This window comes from Protopterus annectens, chromosome 17.part0 (assembly GCF_019279795.1).
Source record: "Protopterus annectens isolate FY-2018-M chromosome 17.part0, PAN1.0, whole genome shotgun sequence".
In the NCBI taxonomy this organism is placed as follows: domain Eukaryota; kingdom Metazoa; phylum Chordata; order Ceratodontiformes; family Protopteridae; genus Protopterus; species Protopterus annectens.
Genome location: NC_056751.1, coordinates 43,063,782 through 43,089,022, shown reverse-complemented (window position 1 = coordinate 43,089,022; position 25,241 = coordinate 43,063,782).

Sequence of the window (25,241 nt, the reverse complement as noted above, 5' to 3'; positions counted from 1 at the left end):
GAACCGTGTCTGGGTGTGCAAAATTATTAACTACGCTATTTCACATCAGACTGAACTACTGGGGAACTGCTGTTTTTTTTTGTTTCACTGCTTTCTGCCTAATAGTATTTTGGTTAGACAGTCTGAACTTGTAATCCTGCGATGCATGCATGAGAGATAGTTATTGTACTGCACATTAATCCTTTGGATTACTACAACCTGGAAAGCAAAGGTTAACACAAGGCAATGCTGGATGGAATACACTTTGAAACTTTCCACATTACTATTCAGGGTTCAGAGCTTAGTGCAATATATATTTCACCTTTCAGCTATATCTTGTTTTGCAGCGCCACCATCTACAGTTTTTCTTACAGCTGGTTCACAGAAGAAACTCAGTTAATGTATGCTGTCACAGCCACATTTGCTGTGAAGAACCTGTATATATTCTATTATGTCTACAACAACATACCAGAATAAACACAATAGTTTTGATTTTTATTGCACATCAATATTAGTCAGTCAAACTTTTTATTTATTTAGTTCACACAGTAACAATACACCTACTAGCAGTAAGCAATGTACTCCTACTTAGCTATTTGAACAATATACTGCAAAATAGATTTGTACTCACCAGCCTGTCAGTGCAGCCTCAGCAGTCTGTCACCATGGGTTTCTATGTTCATAGCGCTCTTTGCTGCAGCTGTAGGGGAGAGGAACAAATATTATGTAAACCTGTCTATTACATTCTCAGGCTAGTATTTGCTATAAACTACTTGATAGTGATACTCACTACTGGAGCATTCTGTGCCTGTGCATCTTGGATCCACTAGGCCAAGAGTGCCCCCCTTCCTCCACTTTAGGTCAGCATAGTGGTGTCGTACCTGCTCACCAGTCTGAGGGATGCCAGTAGCACTGGTGAGATCATGCGCAAGATGGTACCAGGTCTCCGTTTTGTATTGTGAGTCCTGGTACTGGCCCTACAGCAGTCTCTCATCATAGTTTTTGACAAGGAGTCCAGCCATAACCCTGGATTCCTGAATGCTCCAGCACTGCGCCCGAAACCACGCTCCCTCTCCAACACCAGACATGTTCCTGCAGAGATCAAACTAAACAGGTTATGGCTGTATTCCCACCTGCACATTTTAAATAAGTCCATATTCCCACCCTTTGCCGTCATTGGACTTTTTGAAAATGCTGAGCACAGCTTAGCAATGCGCAAACCCACTAAGCTGGGTTGAACAGTGCTTAAAGGGGTAATTGCTGAGCACTGGTTAACAGTGCGCAAATCCGCTTAGCTGAGCTAACTGCTACTTAGCAATCACGTGTAAGCGATGCTTAAACCTGGTAAGCATAATTGGATATTGCTGACCATTGCTCACTTTTCATTTAAAAAAATATATCAGGATAATGGATTCATTTAGTAGGCGTATATGATTTACTTTACATGACATCCATCTATGTGCTTTCATTACTTTAGCAAGGGGTGTGACTATACTGTATGGGACACTTGTGTATACATGGGTGATATCACATGTTCTATGCACTCACACTTCCAGTTTACCCTAGCTACACTACTCTGGTTGACAAAAAACAGTTACTAAATAATTTAAATTAAAAAAAATAATTTTAACACTACTTTCCCATATAAAAAAACTTGCCTGTTTTGGTACTCAAACCATGAACACCTGCATGTAAAACTGGAAGTCTAACCACTATACTATCTCAGTTTAGGAATTTCAGCTGTATATTTTTATTTACCTCCTATGGGATGTTTAAGCAATGCTAAGTGGAGGGCCATAACATGCACACCCGCTAGCTATGCTTAAACATTCCTTAGCATGTAAAAAAAAAGATGTATTATATTATTTTTATATTATTAGGTTATATAGTGATATTGTGGTTTTCTGACAAGTCATTGAGAACTGCAGTCAGGACATAATGGCATACATTTCATTTTCAGGCTTCCATCCTTCGGAAATTCACGCTAATGCATGACCTGTTTTCTAGCAACTTTCTAAGTTTGTGAGGGCAAAATTTAAGTACTGTCCTTTTTTAGTGCTTTGTTCCCCCATTATTTGTGCCTTTGTCCACATGGACTGCTGTCAGGGAATAATGGCATACATTTGACTTTCAGACTTCTATCCTTTGGACATTTATGCTAATGCATGACTTGTTTTCTATCAACTTTCTAAGTTTTTGAGGGCAATATTTAAGAAGTGTCCCTTTTTAGGGCTTTGTTCCCCCATTATTTGTGCCTTTGTCCACATTTTCTGCTTTAGAAGGTTGTGAGCTGTCGTATGGCACTTTTACAATGCAGGGGGTGTGCCACAGAACCTGTCACACACCTCCTGCATTGCTTGCCTGCTCCCATATGTATTTCAGTGTCCGCAGACACTGAAATACACATTTATTTCATTTCAGTGTCCGCGGACACTGAAATATTGGCATAATATTAGAGAAATTCTCTAATATTATGCCACATCAGGGTTAGAAAGTGCTGCCGTACAGCACTTTCTGAGTGCAGGGGGTGTGTTCGTAGTCCATACACTACTTAAACATGAGTTAGCCTACTATGGTGTGTAAGTCATATGACAAGGATAGAATCAGGGCTTGTGAGCGAACACCTAATGAAGAAACAATACTATGTATGTCTAATGTTTCCCTACCTGTTCATGCTTTAGCCTGCTGCTTTATATAGGAAAGTCTTTTCCCTTCCAAATCTGACATGCCAGAAAAGTGAATAATGGAGAATTCTTCTCTCATCTTGTCTAGCATTAAACAGCTGGGTGCATAATATGACATTGCTATGTGTGTACACTGTAGAACTCTCCCCACAGTTTGTGAAGCATAGAATGCAGGTTGAACAGTGCACACACACACACACACACACACACACACACACACACACACACACACACACACACACACACATATAAATGCCCACTGTCATCTTTTAGTTCTGTGTTTAGTATGCTTTTGGGAAGATGGGCACACAGTGCTTCTCTACATTCATTCCACTGTGTGGTTTGAACAGAACATGAGAAAAATCATGCATAGACAGCTGTAAATTTCTGAACCATACATTTGCTGGCTCATTGAGTGAAGTGATTTCACAGCCTTCATATAGCTAGTACAGTGCACAGTCAGGACTCTGAGTCATCCCTCACACTTTTAATCAGGATCCAGTAACTTGGATTAAAGCAAAACAATTAATGGTGTATAATAAAATGGATTTAGAAATGAAATATAGTATATCATCAATTTGATGCTACAAAAGCAGTTATGCACAGGTCATGAATATAACACTGATTTCTCTGCAAGTGACTGAGGACCAGGTTCTAACTGCCAAAATGCAACTGGTCATAACTGTATTCTGTGGAAGCTCAAAGGCTAGATTCATAGGCAGAGCTGAATCTTTGTGGGAATATTGTGCACTTGGGGAGCTTCTTCTTCCCCAACTGTTGTGTGACCCTGGAGCTCATATATAAATAGACTGATATGCAAATACATCAGTAGAGGGGAAGACAGAGTATACATAGTGATTACTTCTGTGCACAGTGAAACAGGCTTTTTGTTTCTTTTTCATGTTTTGCATTAGACAGTTAATTGACTAAAGGGAGTATCTGGAGATAGACAGATCTTTACATGTAAACTGGCCTGCAGGTTAAATGTCACACAGATTACGATGATCATAGCTGCAGGTTAAATGTCACACAGATTACAGTGATCATAGCTGCAGGTTAAATATCACACAGATTACGATGATCATAGCTGCAGGTTAAATGTCACAAAGATTACAGTGATCATAGCTGCCCGTTATGCTCATGTCTGAGTGGGTTTCATGTCAGGATCAGACTTGTGGATGGATAACAGATCTGTAACAATACACATTATTAATTGCTTAAGGTTTTAAAGTTCTGCGGAGCAGTCCAGTAATTTCTCAGGTATTCGCTGGTTTCATTCAGTGTAAGCACTGTCATTTTGCCTCTGCTATACACTACTCCCTGTAAGAACTAATCCTTTACCATCCCACTTCGTTTTGAAATCCAAACTCAATATATACAGCAGCTGAAGGGGAAGTGTGGTTGTGCTAAGTAACTTTCTGCATTACTAAGCACCTACACCTGCAGTTATCATACAAAAGCCTCCATTTTGTCATGATTTCATGCTTACTCATTTGATTACTTCAGCAAATATATGGTTTGTTGAATTAGGTTATATCAACAGAATGTTTTGCTGACCTTCACAAACTTCTCCTGAGGTTGCATAAGGTTAGATGATATTATATAGTAAACTCTCAGTTAACAGGCACCCATGGGGATTGGTAGATGCCGGATAACTGTAGTTTCTGGTTGCATGAGAGTTACTATTAAAAATAGGCCTGACTAACACTATACCCTATACTATTTGTTGGGTTTGACTTGTTCTCAGGTTGGGGAAAGAGGAAATTTATTCCTGTCTTCCTTTTTAAAGCTCTAAAGCTCTAAAAATGTAAGGTATGTTTCTGTGGGGAAAAAACAAAGGTGCAACACATGAAAATTGTACTGTATTTCTTTGATTTTTTTGCTGGTTGCTTGAGTTATGGTTAACTGAGTTTACTGTATGAAGTAAAATGCTCTGTATGTAAGTTGAGAGATTGTACCTACTTCTCCCAGGGCTGTTAAGTTACTTTTTGGTAGGCAAAAGTCAGAAAAATGCTCCCTCAGTGTAGCAGGACACAGGTTATCATATCGTTACCACTGCCTTATATGCACAAATATATTAAGAAAATTAGGTGGTATTCATTGTTCTGTTAATTTTTCTTTTTAATCTTCTTTCTTGTCAGTGGAAAACATTCCTATGGCTTCATCTTCTCATTAACACATGGAATATATACATATCCACTGTAATGAAAATGGTCTCAAACTGTGTGCTAAAAGTGTAGCATAGAAGTATTTGTCAGAAAACTGCTCCCACCACATATGTTATAAGTGGTACTCCTCATTAGATGGCTAGAGTAATAAGAGTCCTGGGCACTACTCACTCTTACTCTCTCTTCTCTCTCTTTCATTCGATCATCAAGTTTTCATAGTCAAGAAAACCTATCTTGCCCAGTTAATTTCCAAGGGACTATTATCAAGATTCAAAGAAATCATCATACCACTGTATTCTTCTGTTATCAGGCCCATCGTGTAATAAAATGTCTTAATTTGGAATGTGTATATCAAAGCATATCGCACAACAAGAAAGGCCCAATGATTTTTAATTAAGAAAATTAAAGGCCTTGAATCCTTCAACTATTCGACAGATTAGTTCAACTTTCCTTATACTCAGTAGTCTGCTGGTGTCCCCATGGTGACCTTTGTCTTGCTTTTCAAGCCATAAAAGACAGAGTACTAGTTGACATCCTATTTCTTAGCAAACTCAGTGGCTCTACAAACACTTATAGTAGGGACCTAAATCTACAGCAAGAAATAAACAAGACTCACTGGAAGGATAGGGGCCTAACTTAACATATTCCCAAACCATGGAATAAGTTGCCTCTACCGGCCAAGCAACACACTGCTAAGGCTAGTGCTGATCACTGGACAGATAGACATAAATTTACATCAGGATTATCATGTATAGCCCTGCTCAATTTGGGAAGTGATCACTATTAATTGCTTGAAAGGGGTGACAAGATAAGTGTGACTGCTTAAAGGTGCATATGGCTAGGTATCTTATTGTCTCTGTGATCACTTGCCTAGTATTGTCACTGTATTTCTATGTTCCTAAAGGTGTCCCATTTCCCCTGAAAGTTGTATAATCAAGTCTCATGGTTTCCTAAAGGCCTTTGTCATTCTTTGTGTAGAGTGTTTTGAAACAGCATTTTTGCCTGCAGATTGTAGCAACATTGTAAAAATGTATTCTGTGTGAGATCTACATCAATGTTCTACTGTTAGAAAACGTGAGGAAAAATGAAAAGAAGAATAACGTAATAACTCTCTAATAAACCAAGAAAGTAAGTGGGGAAACACAGTTGCATAGGCAGCAGCACACCTAAATTGGTCTGGTATGTGCTAGCGGCTTGTGAATAGAATGTATTGTTTAATCATCCGGGCTATATACAAAAGATATCTGCTTCCACTAAAATAAACAATTTAAGTTCTGAGGATATTTATTTAAGATATAGTTCTTTCACCAAAGTAAAGTACAAAACAAGACATCTGTTGGATTTAATATTTTTTATTATTATAAATTGTTTCTTCTCAAAATCGAGTTTCACCTCTAGCTAAAGGAGCACTTTCCATTGACATGCAAAATTAAATATGCATTACTGCAATCTGAATTATTTCATTTAAACTTTTAAATATGTAACAATGAAGATGGCAGTGATAAGACAATCAAGAATGTTCATGGCACAGTTTTTATCCAAGAATTTAAAGAAAATGGTTAAGTTGTATACCCTTAAGTAGATAATTTCTGTACCAGACAACCCCATTACATTTTATCACAAGGCTCAGTCCTGGGACCTCTCTTGTTCGGTATATATTTCTCTGAGGTATAGGCTAACACGGGAGGACTATGGCTGACCAAGTTCGCAGATGACTGCAAACTGGGTGCCATAATCGGCTCGCCAATTGACACAAGCATCCTCCAAAAGGGTCTCACAGAGACGGATAACTGGTGCCAGAGCTATGGCTAAAGCTAAATGCCAAAAAGTGCATAGTCATCCCCTTTGGGAAAAACAAAGTTCCCACAAATTACCACATAGGTGGTAATCCATTAAGTACGGAAGAAGTAATTAGGGATTTGGGGACCCAAGTAGATAGCAATCTCTCCTTTGACAATCACGTTGCCAAAGTGGTTAGAAAGACCTTCTATATAGCCCACCTTATCATGAAAGGGTTCACATCTAGATCAAGAGAGGTCATTGTGCCCCTCTACTAATCACTCATCAGGCCCATAATTGAATACAATGCCCCATTTGGGATGTACCTTACCCGACACCTGCAGCAACTGGAAAGACCCCAAAAGTACCTCACCAAGAAGATCAAGGGACTCAAACAGATGCCCTATGCAGTTAGGCTAAAGAATCAGCTCTACTCAGTTGCTTACTGCCTACTCAGAGGCGATCTGTGCCTGACGTATAAAGCTATGTCCAAACCAGAATTAATGGACATGTTCCACCTCAGGAAATCCAAATCCCTTAGAGCTACACGCTCCAGGGACTTAAACCTCAGCACAGAAATAAATAGGACATGCTGGAGGGACAGATTCATATCCCAGAGGCTCCCCTCACTCTGGAACAAAATCCCAATCCATGTTAGGCAGAGCCCCTCAATGACCCTCTTCAAGAGAAATCTTGATGAGTGGATGGGAGATCGTAGGTTTACCCCTGGGATCTCTTCTGTGTCCCTACTAGACAGAGGCACAGTAAACTAACCTTAAAAGGGCTATCTTCTGTGACCTACTATACAGAGGCACAGTCAACTAATCTAAAAGGGTGGCGAAAGCCAAACACACTCTGGCTAGGCTTATAAATGCCCTAGGGCAGATAGCCTAGTATCAACCTATGAACCTATTAACCTATAGCTTATTTAATTAAAGCAGGTCCATTTTTGTCAATGTAATTGCTTCACAAGAAGAGGTACACTGAGTTCAGAAGTAAATGTCAGTGAGAATCATAAAACACACCGAATAGGTAATTTCCCAGTGGTTCCAGATTGAGAAGAAATACTGAAGTGGAGCACAACACAACAAAGAAAATTACACTACATTAAATTAATAAGCAAGCCTCCAGGAAATTATATGGGGGTTCCCAAAAATATAAAACATTCTGCCTAATGCACAAATTAGTTATCCAAAAATCAAAAAATGAACATTCGTCCAAAATTAGTGTTTTATTCAGGGACAAACCTTTCACAACCCTTGACATATCCTGTAGTAAGTTCACCTACATAACGAACATTACCTTTGGGGACATCATTTCTTAGAAGATAAGGCAAATAGTTGTTTTTGTACAAATAATAAATTACTTGCTTTCTTCTTTTCTTCAATAATTTAAGAGAAACTATCATTTTTGAATGTTCGCAGCTGTCCAACTGAGCAGTTGTGTTTTGTCATAAGAAATCAGTCCTGTTGTATGAATCTGTAAATCTGTATGTTGTGTCATACACAGCATGTTCCATGTGCAAAAGAAAAAAAAATTAAACAGCACTTTAATATTTTAGCAAGGGTTTGGGGAGCAGAGTTCCATTATCAATAGATACCGAACCGTGTGATCAATAATTAAAATTTTAGTACTTAAACAGCAGATGCCTTCCATGTCTTCATTTTTTTTAATTTACTTGTACCTTTACAAATACAGCTGTCAGGTACAGTATGTACTTACTGGTGAACTATTTTAGTAATACTTTCCAGGATTTTTTAAACACAGTTGTACTGTTATTAATATTCATTTAGCATAATTATTAAATAACTTTTATTTAACTCACTTGGTAATGATGATTGACAATTTCAATTTTATAGCAAGCATTTTTGTTCATTTATGGTAAGAATGTAGCTATACCTCTCAACTGTCCAGATTTTCTCAGACTGTCCAGATTTTTGTTTCATACTTATAGTCCATTCCTCATAAAATTTGTTTTTTTTTCCTGGAAAATCACTGGTGATTGAAGTTGCTAAATAATGACATGCATTTGAGTTTCAGATTTCATATCATATGCATGTGAATAGAAATACTGTTATTCTAGTAACTTTCTAAGTTCACAAGATTAATATTTACAACCTATCCCTATTTTTGGGCCTTTGTCCCTACATTGTTTTAGCCTTTGTCCAGATTTCTTTCACTAACAAGTTGAGAGGTATTATGTAGCATGTGCATAACCTCTCTTTATTCAAATGAGGAATTATTAATTTTTTTTGAAAAATATTAAACAGTGCATAACTCATCCCAGAAGAGAATCTGCTGAAGAAGATTTGGGACAGACAGGAAGAAGGTAAGATGAAATGAGGAAGTCTAGATTGTGTGAGAGAAGATCTGTGATTGTCAGGCATGAGTTTTGAAGAAGGCAGGAGTGTGGCATTGAAGTGAGAGAGAGATGGTGACAGTTAACATGATACCCCAATCCCATGTGGAAAATGGGAAAAAGGGGGTTGATAATAATGATGATGATTAAACAATTCACTTTTAAAAATTTTACTCATCATTCTTGGGACTGTAGCTTTTGATCACAACACTAACATATTTGTCTATCTATTATTACAGCTGTAATATAGTTTGATCACAACACTAAGATGTCTGTCTGTGCATTATTACAGCTGTAATACAGTTTGATCCCAACACTAACATGTCTGTCTCTGTGTATTATTACAGCTGTAATACAGTTGGATCACAACACTAACATATCTGTCTGTGTATTATTACAGCTGTAATACAGTTTGATCACAACACTAACATATCTGCGTATTATTAAAGCTGTAATACAGTTTCATCCTAACACTAAGATGTCTGTCTGTGTATTATTACAGCTGTAATACAGTTTGATCCCAACACTAGCATATCTGCCTATTATTATTGCTGTAATACAGTTTGATCACAACACTAACATATCTGTCTGTGTATTATTACAGCTGTAATACATTTTGATCACAATACCAGGATTTCTGTGTATTATTACAACTGTAATACAGTCTGATCCCAACACTAAAATGTCTGTCTGTGTATTATTACAGCTGTAATACAGTTTGATGACAACACTAACAAATCTGCCTGTGTATTATTACAGCTGTAATACAGTTTGATCACAGCACTAACATATCTGTGTATTATTACAGTTGTAATACAGTTTGATCTCAACACTAAGATGTCTGTGTATTATTACAGCTGTAATATAGTTTAATCCCAGCACTAAGATATCTGTCTATTATTACAGCTGTAATACAGTTTGATCACACCACTAACATATCTGTCTGTGCATTATTACAGCTGTAATGCAGTTTGATCCCAACACTAAGATGTCTATTTGTGTATTATTACAGCTGTAATATAGTTTGATGACAACACTAACATATCTGCCGGTGTATTATTACAGCTGTAATACAGTTTGATCACAACACTAACATATCTGTGTATTATTACAGCTGTAATACAGTTTGATCACACCACTAACATATCTGCCTGTGAATTTTTACAGCTGTAATATTTCTGATCACAACATTAACATATCTGCCTGTGTATTATTACAGCTGTAATACAATTTGATCACAATACTAACATATCTCCTGTGTATTATTACAGCTGTAATATTTTTGATCACAACACTAACATATTTTCCTGTGTATTATTACAGCTGTAATACAGTTTAATCACAACACTAGCATGTCTGTCTGTGTATTATTACAGCTGTAATACAGTTTGATCTCAACATTACAATGTCTGTCTGCATATCATTACAGCTGTAATACAGTTTGATCACAACACTAAGATGTCTGTCTGTGTATTATTACAACTGCAATATAATTTGATCACAACACTAACATGTCTAGCTGTGTATTATTACAACTGTAATACAATTTGATCCCAACACTAAGATGTCTGTCTGTGCATTCATTACAGCTGTAATTCAGTTTGATCCCAACACTAAGATGTCTGTGTATTATTACAGTTGTAATACAGTTTGATCATAACACTAACATATATGTCTGTGTATTATTACAGCTGTAATATTTTGATCACAACACTAACATATCTGTATGTGTATTATTACAGCTGTAATACAGTTTTATCCTCTGTGCATTATTACAGCTGTAATACAATTTGATAACAACACTAACACGTCTGTCTGTGTATTATTACAGCTGTAATATTTTTGATCACAACACTAACATATCTGTCTGTGTATTATTACTGCTGTAATACAGTTTGATACCAACACTAAGATGTCTGTCTGTGTATTGTTACAGCTGTAATACAATTTGATCACAACACTAATATATTTGCCTGTGTATTATTACAGCTGTAATACATAATCCCAGTGATTGTTATGCCTGTACTTACTTATGTCAGGGTTTGGTTGGGTTTGTTTCAAAAGGTAAATCCCAAATGACCAAACACAGCAGATTTGAGAAACTCCATGTATAACCCAGACTTCATCCACCTATTATAATTATTTTAGTACATTTTATATGCATTTTTTACTGGTTGATTGTGTTACAAGCTGATTTATTGGATGAAGAGGTAGAAACAGTGTTAAGTGTCCATTCTTATGTACCACTGTGGCCATCCATTGCGGTGTTGTTCCAGTCCACAACACTCCACCCCCCCACCCATCCCCAATCCTGCACCCCACCTTAAGAAAGTCTACTTTGCTGCTGTAGTTGTGGAATGATGCTCTGCAGTATGAACAAATACATTTCATGATATAGCCTTGAAAGTTCTAACCAGAACTCTTCCTTTCACGAAGGGCAATCTAGTTCACATTTGCCAGTATGTCTAGATTGCTCTAATAATTAAACTTGCACAAATCCAAATGACTACAGTGAAACTTCACAAGTAGCTCACCAAGTAGTCCAATAAAATAAACTAAATCCAAGACGTGGACTCCAAATAACCACTCTGGAAGTATTGTCCAGTTTAATTAAATGCTTTTCATCTCCAATCATACTAAGACTTCTTCAGATAAACATTCCACCATAAAATCTTACTTTAAATACTCCCACACATATGCATATGACAAATTTCAACCAATAAAATGTCCTGTTTCCTACTAGCACTAATCCATGTGATGTTTACAAGTATTGTTAAAACTCCCCGTTTTTCCTTTTTACATTTTACATTTTTTGTATATAACTCTATATATATATGTATATGTATATGTATATATATATTTCCAACTAAATACTAAAACCACATACTTATGTACATCTACTTAAACTTTTTAATTTCAATATACATAAAAAAGAGTAGATTTTGTTAATTCCTGGATACTGGCAAGCATTTGTGCTTAATTGCCACAACAGCTCTAATCTTTCTAACAGGAGGCAATCGAGTCCACCTCTTCCATCTGTTTGTATCTGAACACATTCCTATCATTAGCTGAAGAACTCTTAGACATCATTTTAAGTAACAACTTTATAAACTCAACCACTATCACAAATAAATTCCACTCACCCACATTAACATAACCTCAACTGCTAGCTATATACTTCCAAAGTACCATAGATCTACCCATATCACTTACTTCCATGACAAGAAACCCCCGACCAACTACTATAAAATCATAAAACTACTACAAAAGCCTCAACAACATCCCCTATTAGATGGTGATATCCATCCTAACCCTAGCCCCAATACTAGACTCTCCAGTGACCCAACTAACCAGAAACCCCACACCACCTATACCCCAACAAGTTCATCTAACTCTCTCCTGATAGCTCACCTTAACATCCGTAGCATTAACAATAAAATATCCCACCTACATGCACTCCTAGATGTACATAAATTTGATATCCTCTGTATTACAAAACTTGGCTAAAACCCTTAACCAAGGACCATGAAATTTCACCCCCAGGTTATAACATCCTGAGATGTGACCACACTACCAAAAAAGGTGGGGGAGTAGCCATGTTCTATAAATCTGAACTCCAAGTTTCTCTCTTCAATGTACCACTTCCCACTAATTCCATTGCAGAAACCCTTACAGCTAAGCTTCAAATCAATAATCATAAATCCATCTATATAATCTGTTCATATCTTCCCCCCGGAAACAATATCAACACCCTTGAAAATATACTTAGTAACCTATCTACTCAACTACCACAAGAAACAATTGTATTAGGTGACTTTAACATCAACTGGGCTACCTGTAACTCCCCCAATCCCATTAACCACATAAATCTTTATGGTTTCTCTCAGATGATAACCACCCCTACTAGAACCCACAAGCTAAATGGTAAAGAAAGCACCCTAGACTGGATTCTCATAAACAGTCACCCCACAACTTATAAGCCAGGAACCCTTCCAGATGACATCAGTGACCATGCTCTCACCTATATAATTAAACAGAAACCTCATAGTCCTAATACTACTTTTTTCAAAACCTCCCGTTCCAAAAAGAACTTTCATCCTCATAACTTCCAATCAGAACTGAATGCGTGTGACTGGTCACCACTGCTCCATCTTCAACTTGATGAAGCAGTCACCTACTTTAATACTAAATTCCTTCAAATCTTCGACTACCATGCCCCCATTCACACTTCCCGTATAAAGGCCAAACCTGCCCCATGGCTCACAAAACAAACTAAGCAAAAAATCCTTCTAAGAAATAAAATCTGGGCCAACTGGCAAACCTCTAAAGCCCATCTGATTACCTCTACTTTAAACAATTAAGAAATGCCACCAAAAAAGAAATTCTGCTAGACAAAAAAAACTTTTACTCCAACTCCAACACACCCACAAACAAAAACCACAAAAGTTCTGGTCAGCTATGAACAAACTACTTCAGCCAGGGCACTCCAAGACCCCTACCCCATCAGGTATCACCCATAATAATCCTAAGCTAATTGCAGATTCCCTTAACAGCTACTTTACAGAAACCATCTAATCTCTAGCTAATACTCTACCACCCAATAGTACCCTCCCACCTAATACCTCAACAAACCCAGTTCCTCCCTTTCACATTCAACCAGTACCTACATCCCTCATTTGTAACCTCCTCCAAAAACTCAAGCCATGCACCCCTGCTGCTGACAGTCTACCAGCAGAATACCTGCAAATTGCAGCCAAAGCCATCACCTACCCTATTTCCATACTTATAAATAGAACTATCTCAGAAAGTAAAATCCCTTTTATATGGAAGGTCTCTCATATCATCCCACTACATAAAGGTGGGACATCAACTGATATTTCCAACTTTAGACCAATCGCCCTACTCTCTCCAATAGCTAAAATAATGGAAAAATGTATACACCAACAACTTCCTGATCACCTCCTCCGCAACAACTTACTTGCTAAATGCCAACATGGCTTTAGACCATTCTACAGCACTGCAACTGCCCTGTTATCCTTTTCTGACTGCATAAACAAAAATCATAACAATAACTCTCTTTCTTCTGCTCTATTTATCGACCTTTCAAAAGCCTTTGATATGGTCAACCATTATTTGCTCCTTGAGATACTACAAGCCCATTCACTAGACACACAGGCATTACTATGGTTTAAATCTTATTTAAACAACCGACAGCAAGCAGTCCTTTGGAATAATAAGCTCTCAACTCCCCACCCTGTAAACATTGGAGTACCTCAAGGCTCAATCCTAGGCCCTCTTCTCTTTTCTATGTTTATTAATGAACTAAATACCAAAATTCCTCAAGCCACCTACATACAATCTGCTGATGATTCAACTTTAATATGCTCAGCTAGAACCTCAGCTTTACTCCAGACCCTCACACAATCAGTTTTTCAGACTGTGGAAAATTGGTTCATGCAACACTGTCTCCTCCTGAACCCCAAAAAAACAAAATTATTACTCTTTGCACCTATTCAAAAATCACCACAAATTCACTTCACAATAACCTCTAACAATGGAATCACCATATCCCCTGATACTACAACCCATCTCCTGGGGATCACCATAGATAACAACCTCACCTATGACGATCATATTAACACTACCATAAAATCTGTCAACAAAAAACTAGGTTCCCTGTATAGAATTAAACAATTTCTGACCCCAACAGCTAGAACCACTATTGCCCAGACCCACCTGATCTCTAACCTGTACTATGCTTCTGCCATTTATACCAATCTTTCTAAAAACAGCCTTAACAAACTTGCAACTAGCTATAATAACATAGCCAGATTTGCCACTGGTAAACCTTTCAGAACCCACCACTGTCTCAACCTCAAACAATTGGGATGGCTAGAACTGCAGCACCAGCTACTCTGTCACCAACTTACTATAACCCAAAAGATACTTCACCACCCTAATAATACCCCTATCCTCACTAATCTGACTACCCAATACAAAAAACTTACAACCCTTCGCTCAGCCATTAGGCTCCTAGTTTCCACTATTAAATCTAACAACAAAGCTGGGGACTCACTTTTCACAAACACAGTGGGAAAAGCCTGGAATCTGCTACCAAGTGAACTGTCTTCTCTCTCCTCCACACATCTTTTTAAAAATCATCTCAAAGAACATTTTAAAACTCACTGGTTGTGTCCCTGTACTAACCCTGACTGATTATCCACTCCTGCTCTCCTTTTATTTCACTTCTCTACTGTAGTATATCGCTCAAACCTTTCTCTGTCCTACACTACTGAACTATGTTGCCTGCCTGTTCTCACAATTAAGCTAACCTCTATCTATTCCTCTGTAAAAAAAATAAATAAAAAAAATAAATATTTCACTAACCTTTTTTTCCCTTATTCCTAGAGTGTTAGAAATTACTACTCATTGTATATTTCCCCTGTAATATTCTATATTATTCTATATTTTATGTTAGCTCTCTCCTCACCAAATAATCTCTGTACACTTTTATTCTCTCTTTCTCTCAATTATGGTTATTATCTGCACTATAGTATGCAGCTTAATATTTTATATTTCATATTAATATTGTTGATGATATGTATCCAGTTAGACTAGCCCGGTCAACAAATGTAAATAAATAAAAAAATAAATAAATAAATATTTGATAATGATGTCTACTTGCATATAACGGGGGTCGCTATGGGCTCCCCATGCGGGGCACGTTTTTCTAACCTAGTCATGGCATATTGGGAAAACAAGTTCATTTGGAAAATTCCACATGTCAAAGAAAAGTTTTACTTTTACACTAGATTTTTGGATGACATTTTTGTCATTCTGAAAGGCGATGAAAAAGTAGCTGAAGAAGTGTTAAACTATTTCAATAGTACTACAGATTTTTTGAGGTTTACATCTAGCTATGGAAAAGATAAGATTTCATATTTAGACATTGAACTACGAAAGGATAGAACTCACAGTAGATACACTAGTACCATATTCCAAAAGGAGATATATTCGAACAGCTTTCTCCACTTTACCAGCTGCCACCTTTACTACCAAAAAAGATCAGTAGTTAAGGGGCAACTGGTTAGAGCGACTAGAATGGTGAGCCTCACAACAGACATTTACTGTGAATGTGAAAACTTAAAAGAGATGTTTAGTAATAGAGGTTACCCCCAGGACTTACTTGAGCAACTTATTGGTGAAGTACAAAATAAAAGAAACAGGGGAGTCTACAAACTGATTTTAAGGCATGAAAGAACACTAGTAAATGAAGACAACACCTCAATGTATATAGCCAATGATAGGAATGTGTTAAATTATACACAATACAGTTTCGTGACCCCATATAGTATAGATACCTGGGAGTTGAAAAATATTATTTATAAAAATTGGGAGGTATTGCAAAGTGATTCTTTTGTTAGTAAAACATTTCCCAATCTCCCACAAATTATTTTTAGAAAGGGGAAGAATAGTAAAACGTTGTTAGAATATCAAGTCCCTGACATGAGCAGAAATCCCGGGATGGTTAAAAGCGAAATGTGCAACTATTGCAAACACATGGACATTGGGCAAACATATCACATTAAAGATAGGAAATATTGTACAAGGAAGAAATTTAACTGTCAATCTAAAATGATAGTGTACCTAGCAAGATGCCAACAGAGCCCAGTGTTTTACATAGGGAAAACTACTAGGGCCCTGAAAGAAAGGGTATACGAACATTTGTAAAGTATAAGCCGGAAAAAAAATTAGACAATGCACTAGCTAGGCACATTGCAGAATCTCCTGAACATAAGTTTAAGTTCCGAGCAATAGATCAGATACAAACAGATGGAAGAGGTGGGCTCGATTGCCTCCTGTTAGAAAGATTAGAGCTGTTGTGGCAATTAAGCACAAATGCTTGCTAGTATCCAGGAATTAACGAAATTTACTCTGTTTTATATGTACATAAGTATGTGGTTTTAGTATTTAGTTGGAATTGTGTATATATATATATATATATATATATATATATATATATATATATATATATATAGTTATATACAAAAAATGTAAAATGTAAAAAGGAAAAACGGGGAGTTTTAACAACACTTTTAAACATCACATGGATTAGTGCTAGTAGGAAACTGAACATTTTATTGGTTGAAATTTGTCATATGCATATGTGTGGGAGTATTTAAAGTAAGATTTTATGGTGGAATGTTTATCTGAAGAAGTCTTTGTATGATTGGAGACGAAAAGCACTTAATTAAACTGTTTGGAGAATACTTCCAGAGTGGTTATTTGGAGTCCACGTCTTGGATTTAGTTTATTTTATTGGACTACTTGATGAGCTACTTGTGAGGTTTCACTGCAGTCATTTGGATTTGTGCAAGTTTGTTTGTTCTCTTCTTTCTTGGTTTGGATTGCTCTAATAATTAGTAATTAGTTTTGCTGAAAGGAAAAAAAATAAAAACAATTATTGTACTCTCATAAGAGACCTTCTCTTGTAGTGTGTTGCCCCCAGTTTATGACGTTCACAGATATGTGTGAAGTTACTTTTCTTAATTTATTTGCTGGCTTCTTTAATTCATTTTGTGGCTTGGTAAACTCAACCTGGAAGTACTGACTGGTTAAGTGATTTTGCTCAGAGTCACACTCTAAGAAAATGGGAGTTAAAGGAATCAAATTTTGGAGTACATGATGAAACTCATTAGTGGCTCCACATTAAACTGCCAGATTATTAAATTCAAACCCTGCTAAACATTCAATGATTGTTTCTAGTTGTTTTGCCGCAGTTCTGCTATAGAACCTTACATTAAAGAATGCTAAGGATCCAAACACTGAAATTCATGCCTGAAATACAGGATGCTGAGAAAATGAACTACAGTTATTGCCGACTGCACCCTTAATATGTAGGGAAGCCCCCTACACCCCTGAATTTATATACACCAACAACACAGTCACACCAACTCAAAGAAGGGAGAAATCTCCAAAAATAAAGGCACCACTAATGATACACACTTAACAATCACAATAGTAGTGCTCTGCTATGGAAAACAGTGATCAGTTTTGTGTTCTTCCATCTTATGCTTTACACAAATAATGTTTGGGGAATTTCACCTCAGCCATCTGTAGATATACCTTTTGCCAATACAACAAGGTATGCACAGTTTGCCTGTGTCTCACATTTACGGAAGCAAAACCACTGCTTCATGATATATAGTTATTCTTCCTAGATACAGTAAAAGATCAGTAAAACAAAAGACTATATGAGTTTAGAAACAGTATAGCCATTATTTTACACAATTTTTATCAACTATTAACATGATTAGATTTTTAGGGAAGTATTATACAGCTTTAATTTCATTATGCTTGATTAAATATCACATAAAGAGAGCCATCTAAATACTTGATTTTTGTTGTTAATATTAAAGAAGAAACTCCTGCTAATAGGCTAAAACTGTACTTGACATACACTGTCTATTTCAGCTGACTTTTCTTAATTTTTGCAGTAGACCCGTCAGTCACTGTCTTTCATTTTGACAGCCTTCAGCAAAATAAAAATAAAAAAAGAATAAATGCTACATTAATGTCAAGTTGTCAAAAACTTTAATAAGGTTATCACTTCTTACAGTATCCTGAATACCAAGTAGGTTAATACTTTAAACTCTTAAGTGATCACACAGGCCATAGCCATAAACATACCAAAAGTCTTAAAGGGAAAATTAAATGCTGTAATCAAGATATTCAATGTTTCCTTTACAGATATTTTTCAGAACCTCAGATTTTGCAAGAGCAAAATTATTTATGTATGTATGTATGTATGTATGTATGTATTTATTTATTTATTAACATTTGATTACCAGGAAAGTCTGACTGGGTAGGAGCCAGAGGCCTTGGGAAGAATCTTACATTATTTCTTGCTATAGTTGTTATTTTTGGTACTGGGTAATGTTTGCTGTGAATAGCATATTTACAACATAATTAAAGAACAGAGACGCATAAACGGCTTCCTCCCAGTATGCAAACTAAGACTGCAAGAATGAAACCTAAGTCAGTTAGATATGTGTCAATTATGTTTACAAGTTATTTTTCCACCCTCTAGACTATTTAAACACACAGGCACACATATGAATGCATACATGTTGCATGAACATATGTGCGAACACACACAGTCACACATACATATAGATTTTATTACAGGTGGAACAGCATTAGTTTATGTTCCACTAAAGCATACACATATAAAACCTTACATTGTAAAATGTGTTATGATATGCTGACATGACAGCCAGTATATATCAAGGTGAAAATTAATTCTTGCTACTGTATATTTTTCTGCTTAATGAATGAGCCCTCTGCAGAAGGCCAGTACAGTAAGGAAAGAGTCAATAGGTCATTTGCCTCTATGAACCTATGAACCCTGAAAATGCAGTAATAATGCTATTATCAAGAACTTTCTTTTAGCCATTGCACTTACAAACTTTATTACTATTAAGCTAAAATAACACGTAATGAAGAAACAGCTTAAAGACTTACTGGGCTAGAAGAGCAGAGATAAAACAATTTCTTCTAAGGTATAACTTTAGCAGTCATATCATTCTGGGATGTTTGGGGGGTTATTTCTTTCCCTCCTCAAAATCCAACTACACCCTGCCTTTTGCATAGAATGGTCCTTACTTAACATAGACATCAGGAAGGAAAACAATTTTGGGAAAGGGAGCACTACAGTGAACAATCTGTCTAATGAATATGCCACAAATATACTCAAGACTTACCCCAGGATTCAATAAACTCCATGTAGGAATAGTGTTATTCCTACACAGAGTGACTGGTGTCCACATCCGCATAGCCTTAACAGCAGCGCATCTTACATATTAATGAAGGTGCGCTACTGAGAATGGCTCTGTGGACACGAACACAGAAGGAGTGCAGGGGTGTGTGTTTCAATAGTGCTTGCACATCTAACATGTCCTACACTCTCAAAGTGCCGTATGGCTCTTTCTAACTGCTTTCATTGTCCACGGACATTGAATGCAGGAATTTAAATAGGAAGCAATGGAGGGGGTGTGTGACAGGTACTGTCACACACCCCCTGCATTGTAAAAGTTCCGTACGGCAATTTCTAACTGCTTTCACTGTCCACGGACACTGAAAGCAGGAATTGAAATGGGAAGCAATGGAGGGGGTGTGTGACAGGTACGTCAAAGTGCTGTATGGCACTTTGTAAATGCTTTCAATGTCCATGGACACTAAAAGCAGGAATTGAAATGGGAAGCAATGCAGGAAGTGTGTGACAGGTATTGTCACACACCCACTGCATTGCAAAGGTGCCATACGGCACTTTGACCATACGTCTGGACCTTTTAGAACCACAAATCTGGGCAAAGCCTAAAATGATGGGGGGCATACCTCTCAACCTCTTAGAGCAAAAAATCTGGACAAAGCCTAAAATGATGGGGGGGCATACCTCTCAACCTCTTAGAGCAAAAAACTGGACCAAGCCTAAAATGATGGGGGAGCAAATAGGGACAGATTATAAATATTGCCCTTGCACACTTAGAAAGTTGACAGAGGAACAGGGTTTGTTTTAACATAACATGTAGGGAACAATTAGAAGTCTGAAACTCAAATGTATGGCATTATGTAGTGACTTCAATCCTGACATTGCACATACAGACTTACACAGTTGATAGAATGACAGGTAGTATTACCAAATATGACTTATAAGTGTTATTAATACATGTCATTAAAGTGCTTGTATTACTTTTTTTCCATTCTAAGATAGGTTTAAGCGTAGCGCAGGTTTGCATGCTACGGCCCTTTGCTTAGCACTGCTTAAACATCTCATAGGCGCTAAATACAAATGTATAGCTAAAATCTTTAGTGGTGAGATAGTGTAGTGGTTAGAGTCCTGGCTTTGCATACAGCAGTTCATGGTTCAAGTACCAAAACAGGCCTTTTATTTTTACATGAGAAAGCATTGTTAAATTTTTTTTTTTATTATTTTAAATTATGTAGAAATTGATATTTGTTAACCAGGGTAGAGTAGTGGGTTCAAAATGGAAGTGTGAGTCCATATAACATGTGAAATCACCCATGTATACACACGTATCCCATACAGTATAGTCACACCCCAAGGTAATGTAATGAAAGCACATAGGAGGATGTCATGTAAAGTAAATCATATACACTTAATAATATGTCAGCAATGATATTTTTTAGATGAAAATTGAGCAATGCTTAGCAGTGCTCAGCTCTGCTTAGCCAGTTTAAGCATTGCTTAGACATAAATTCTAAGCAGCAGTCAGCTCGGCTAAGTGGATTTGCACACTGTTAAGCAGTGCTCTGCATTTACACCTTTAAGCACTGCTCAACTCAGCTTAGCAGATTTGCACACTGCTTAGCTGAGCTTAGTATTTTCAAAATGGTCCAATAATGGCAAAGGGCATGAATATGGCTTTATTTAAACTGCACAGGTGGGAATACAGCCAGAACCTGTTGTAGTTTTCTCTGTGCAGGAACCATGTCTGGCACTGGAGAGGGAGTGTGCGTTCGGGTGCAGTGCTGGGGCATTCTGAAGTCCAGGGTCATGGCTGGACTCCTTGTAGAATACCATGACAACAGACTGCTGCAGGGCCAGTACCAGGGCTCTCAGTACAAAGCAGAGGCCTGGGACCATCTGGCACTTGACTTCACCAGTGCCACTGGAATCCCCCAAACTGGTGATCAGGTACAGCATCATTATGCCAACCTAAAGTGTAGGAAGGGGACACTCTTGGCCCAGTGGATCCAAGATGCTCAGGCATGGAATGCTCCAGTAGTCTGTAAGTATCTCATCCATAGCTGTACCAAATTCTAGCCTGAGTATGTGATATACAGGTATGCATAATGTTTGTTTTCCCCCTTACAGCTGCAGTGGAGAGGGCTAGCAATGTTGATGCCCATGCTGACAGACTGACAAGGCTGTGCCTACAGGCTGTTGAGTACAGATCTACCTTGCAGTATATAGTAAAATAAGTAAGAAGGTGTAAATTATTTACTGCCAGTAGGTGTAGTGTGTTCTGTGTCTAACAAATAAATAAAAGTTTGCCACATTAATATTGATCTACAGGATATGCAGTAGTAAAGCACTGTGTCATATAAGTAAAATAAAGACTTATACCGCAAACTGTTGCGTTTACTCTGGTATGTTGTAAAAATAGAACGTATACAGGTTCTTCACAGCAAATATGGCTTTCACAGCACACATTAACTGAGGTTGTTCTGAGAACCAGCTGTTAAGCAAAACTGTAGATTGTGGAGCTGTAAAACAAGATATAAATGAAATATGTTCTGCGCTAAGATCTGAACCTTGAATAGTAATGTGCAATGTATTATAGTGTGTCCCCTGCAGCATTGCCTTGTGTTAACCTTTGGTTTCCAGATTGTATTATTTCAAACGATTAATAAATAGTACACTAACTATCTGTTATGCATGAATCACAGGATTACAAGGTCAGACTGGCTAACCAATAGGGTATTAGGCAGAAATCAGAAACACAAGGGACAGCAATTCCCCCAGTAGCTCAGTGTGATGAAAAACAGCTTTGTCATTCAGTTTTGCAGACCTAGACACAGTTTGAATCCAGGGAGTGGTACTGAGATGTGTGCATATATGCACTCAAGAAATCTTGAATATTTGTAGACACAGTTAGGTAGTGTTAACAGATATTTTCTCCACAGGTCTTATACGTAAAGAAATGTTTGTAGTAGCTTATGAAGGGCATACTAATACACCATGTACAACTGTTCTACTGTCCAATCCCATGCCTGCAAATGACAGCAAGATAGGCACATGCACCATGCACTCTTCCCGATACATGCCTCTCAAGTGTCATGCTGTCACGGCTAGTGGTCACTGCTGCCAATATCCTTAGACATAGATAGGAATCCAGATAAAGTATGCCAGTAGCACGCTCACACAACATCAGTGCAGGGTACCCCTTCTTTGTCAGATATGTAACCCTGACATGTACAAGTCCCTTCTACTCATGTACCCAGAGTTGTCACAGTTTGCCTCATACCATTCCAGGTTGACAGTTTAACAGATATGTATGTGCTACAGAAGCTATGGGCCATAAATAGATGTAAAGTAAGTGCAGACCTGTAGAATATTGAGCAGAACTGTTGTAAAAAACAGAAGCCTATACAGTTGTTAATGGACTTTTTTCTCTCCCCCCCATCCCTCATCTGCATCAATAATTATTATTCATATACTATGGGTATGTTGTTCTCAAAACCTGTTGTTGGAACATGTGTTGTATTATTGTTCATATATTTAGTTGGTTGCATATTAACATACCATATTCAAATACCATTATTGGTGGCCTGTTGCCGTCAATGGAACTTGCATGCTGTTAAAATGTTTACTGCTGTTCCGTTTATGCATGTGTTCTGTTTGCTATCCAACTGTTTCAAGTCTGTTGTTTTGGGTTAATTGGAACACCCATGCATGCTGTTCTAACTAATTTTGAAATGTTTTGTTCATGACTAACCAATATATTTTGGAAAACCTCAACACCATAGCACGTTTGGGAAGGCAGATCCCAGTGGATCCACCTGTCCTGCCTCATCTGGCCATGGCACCAGACCCCAGCACATCTGTGACCCAACCTGGAACTTCCTTCTCCGCCGGTCCTGCACCACCTTTGTGTGGAACCACCTCAAGGAATGCCCCCTAGGTGCGGGCGTGGAGAGGAGCCCATCACCCACCACAAGTTCCAGGGTATGATGTACAGCGTCATCTGCTCTGAGTTGGATGGATGGCTGCACCAGATGGAGGGCTGCCTGGTGCACCTGGAGGGGCAGGCTGCCCTGTTGTCCAGCCCCCCAGCACAGCCACCTTTGGTGCCATGAAGATGCAGTGGTGACTACCCATGGGTGAGAACCTCAGTCCCACTGTATCCATTTGGGGGCTCATGGGCTTCTGATTCCCAACCACCCTCCCTGTCCAAGGTGTTTACCCCCCTCATGTGTCATATATTGTCTGTCTACGAATGCAACCTATCCTACCCAACCTACCTCGCCAAACATACTTACAGCCCTTCCTGAACATCCCACTCTCATCTTAACAAGAAAAAAAAAATAAATAAAAAAAAAAAAAAAAAAGGGCATCTGTCCCACAAAAAAATCATTGCCCCATACATAGCTCTACATTTTGTCCCCATGTCCAGTGACGTAAATCAATCTACATTCAAATTACTCCACAAATGTATGTTGCCAACACCCCTCCCTGTGAGGTGTGAGGCTGTAAATTCCAAATTTTCCACATCAGTCACTGCTGTTGCTGCAGAAGAAATGTAGAGCTATGGTCCTTTCCTACACCCGTCCTGCACGTCCCTAGCTGCCTTTCCTAATGTTTTACCCCCTGCTTGCCCCCATTTCATCACTTTCCTATCAACCTTTTTTCTTTTCTTTATTTAAAATTAGCACAGGTGTAAGTAGGAATAAGCACCACTAAGCGAAGCTAAGAGAACTTAACCATCTGTTAGCATCTCTTAGCTTCATGCAAAACCATGCAAACCCACTTACATCTGCTTAAAAGTGCTTTAATCACTCTGTCTCCATCAGCCCTTGTTCTGCCCACAACAAAATAATCAGAGCTGCCACATTTTGAACCCAGGATGTGCATAACTATCACAGCAACATACCACTACACCATCTGAGCCGTGAAGATTTGTAATGATTTTACTAACATGTCATGCATTATGGTTATTTAACATTAATGAAAAAAAGCTATCACTACTAGGATTTGAATCTAGGGCCACGTGCACTACAATCACAGCAACATACCTTTACACCATCTGAGCTGTGGGAATTTGGAATGCTTTTACAAACATATCATAAATTACAGTCATTTATCATAAGTGGAAAAATATACTTCCTTGGAAAGCCTTAAACCCAGGAAGCTGTGCACAGCTACCACTACTCCACATGAACTGTGAGAATATGAAATGCTTCAGTAAATATATCATTCAGGATGATCATCCAACATTAGGGAAAAACCTGTGGAATTAGTAATGTTATAACACACACACACACATATATATAGATATATAGATACATATGTATATATATATATATATATATATATATATATATATATATATATATATATACAAACACACACACATATATATATATATATATATATATATATATATATATATATATATATATGGTTCTACCTGATAACGCAAAAAGCTTGAAACGCCGACGACGAGAAGACCGACACAGGAAGATCGA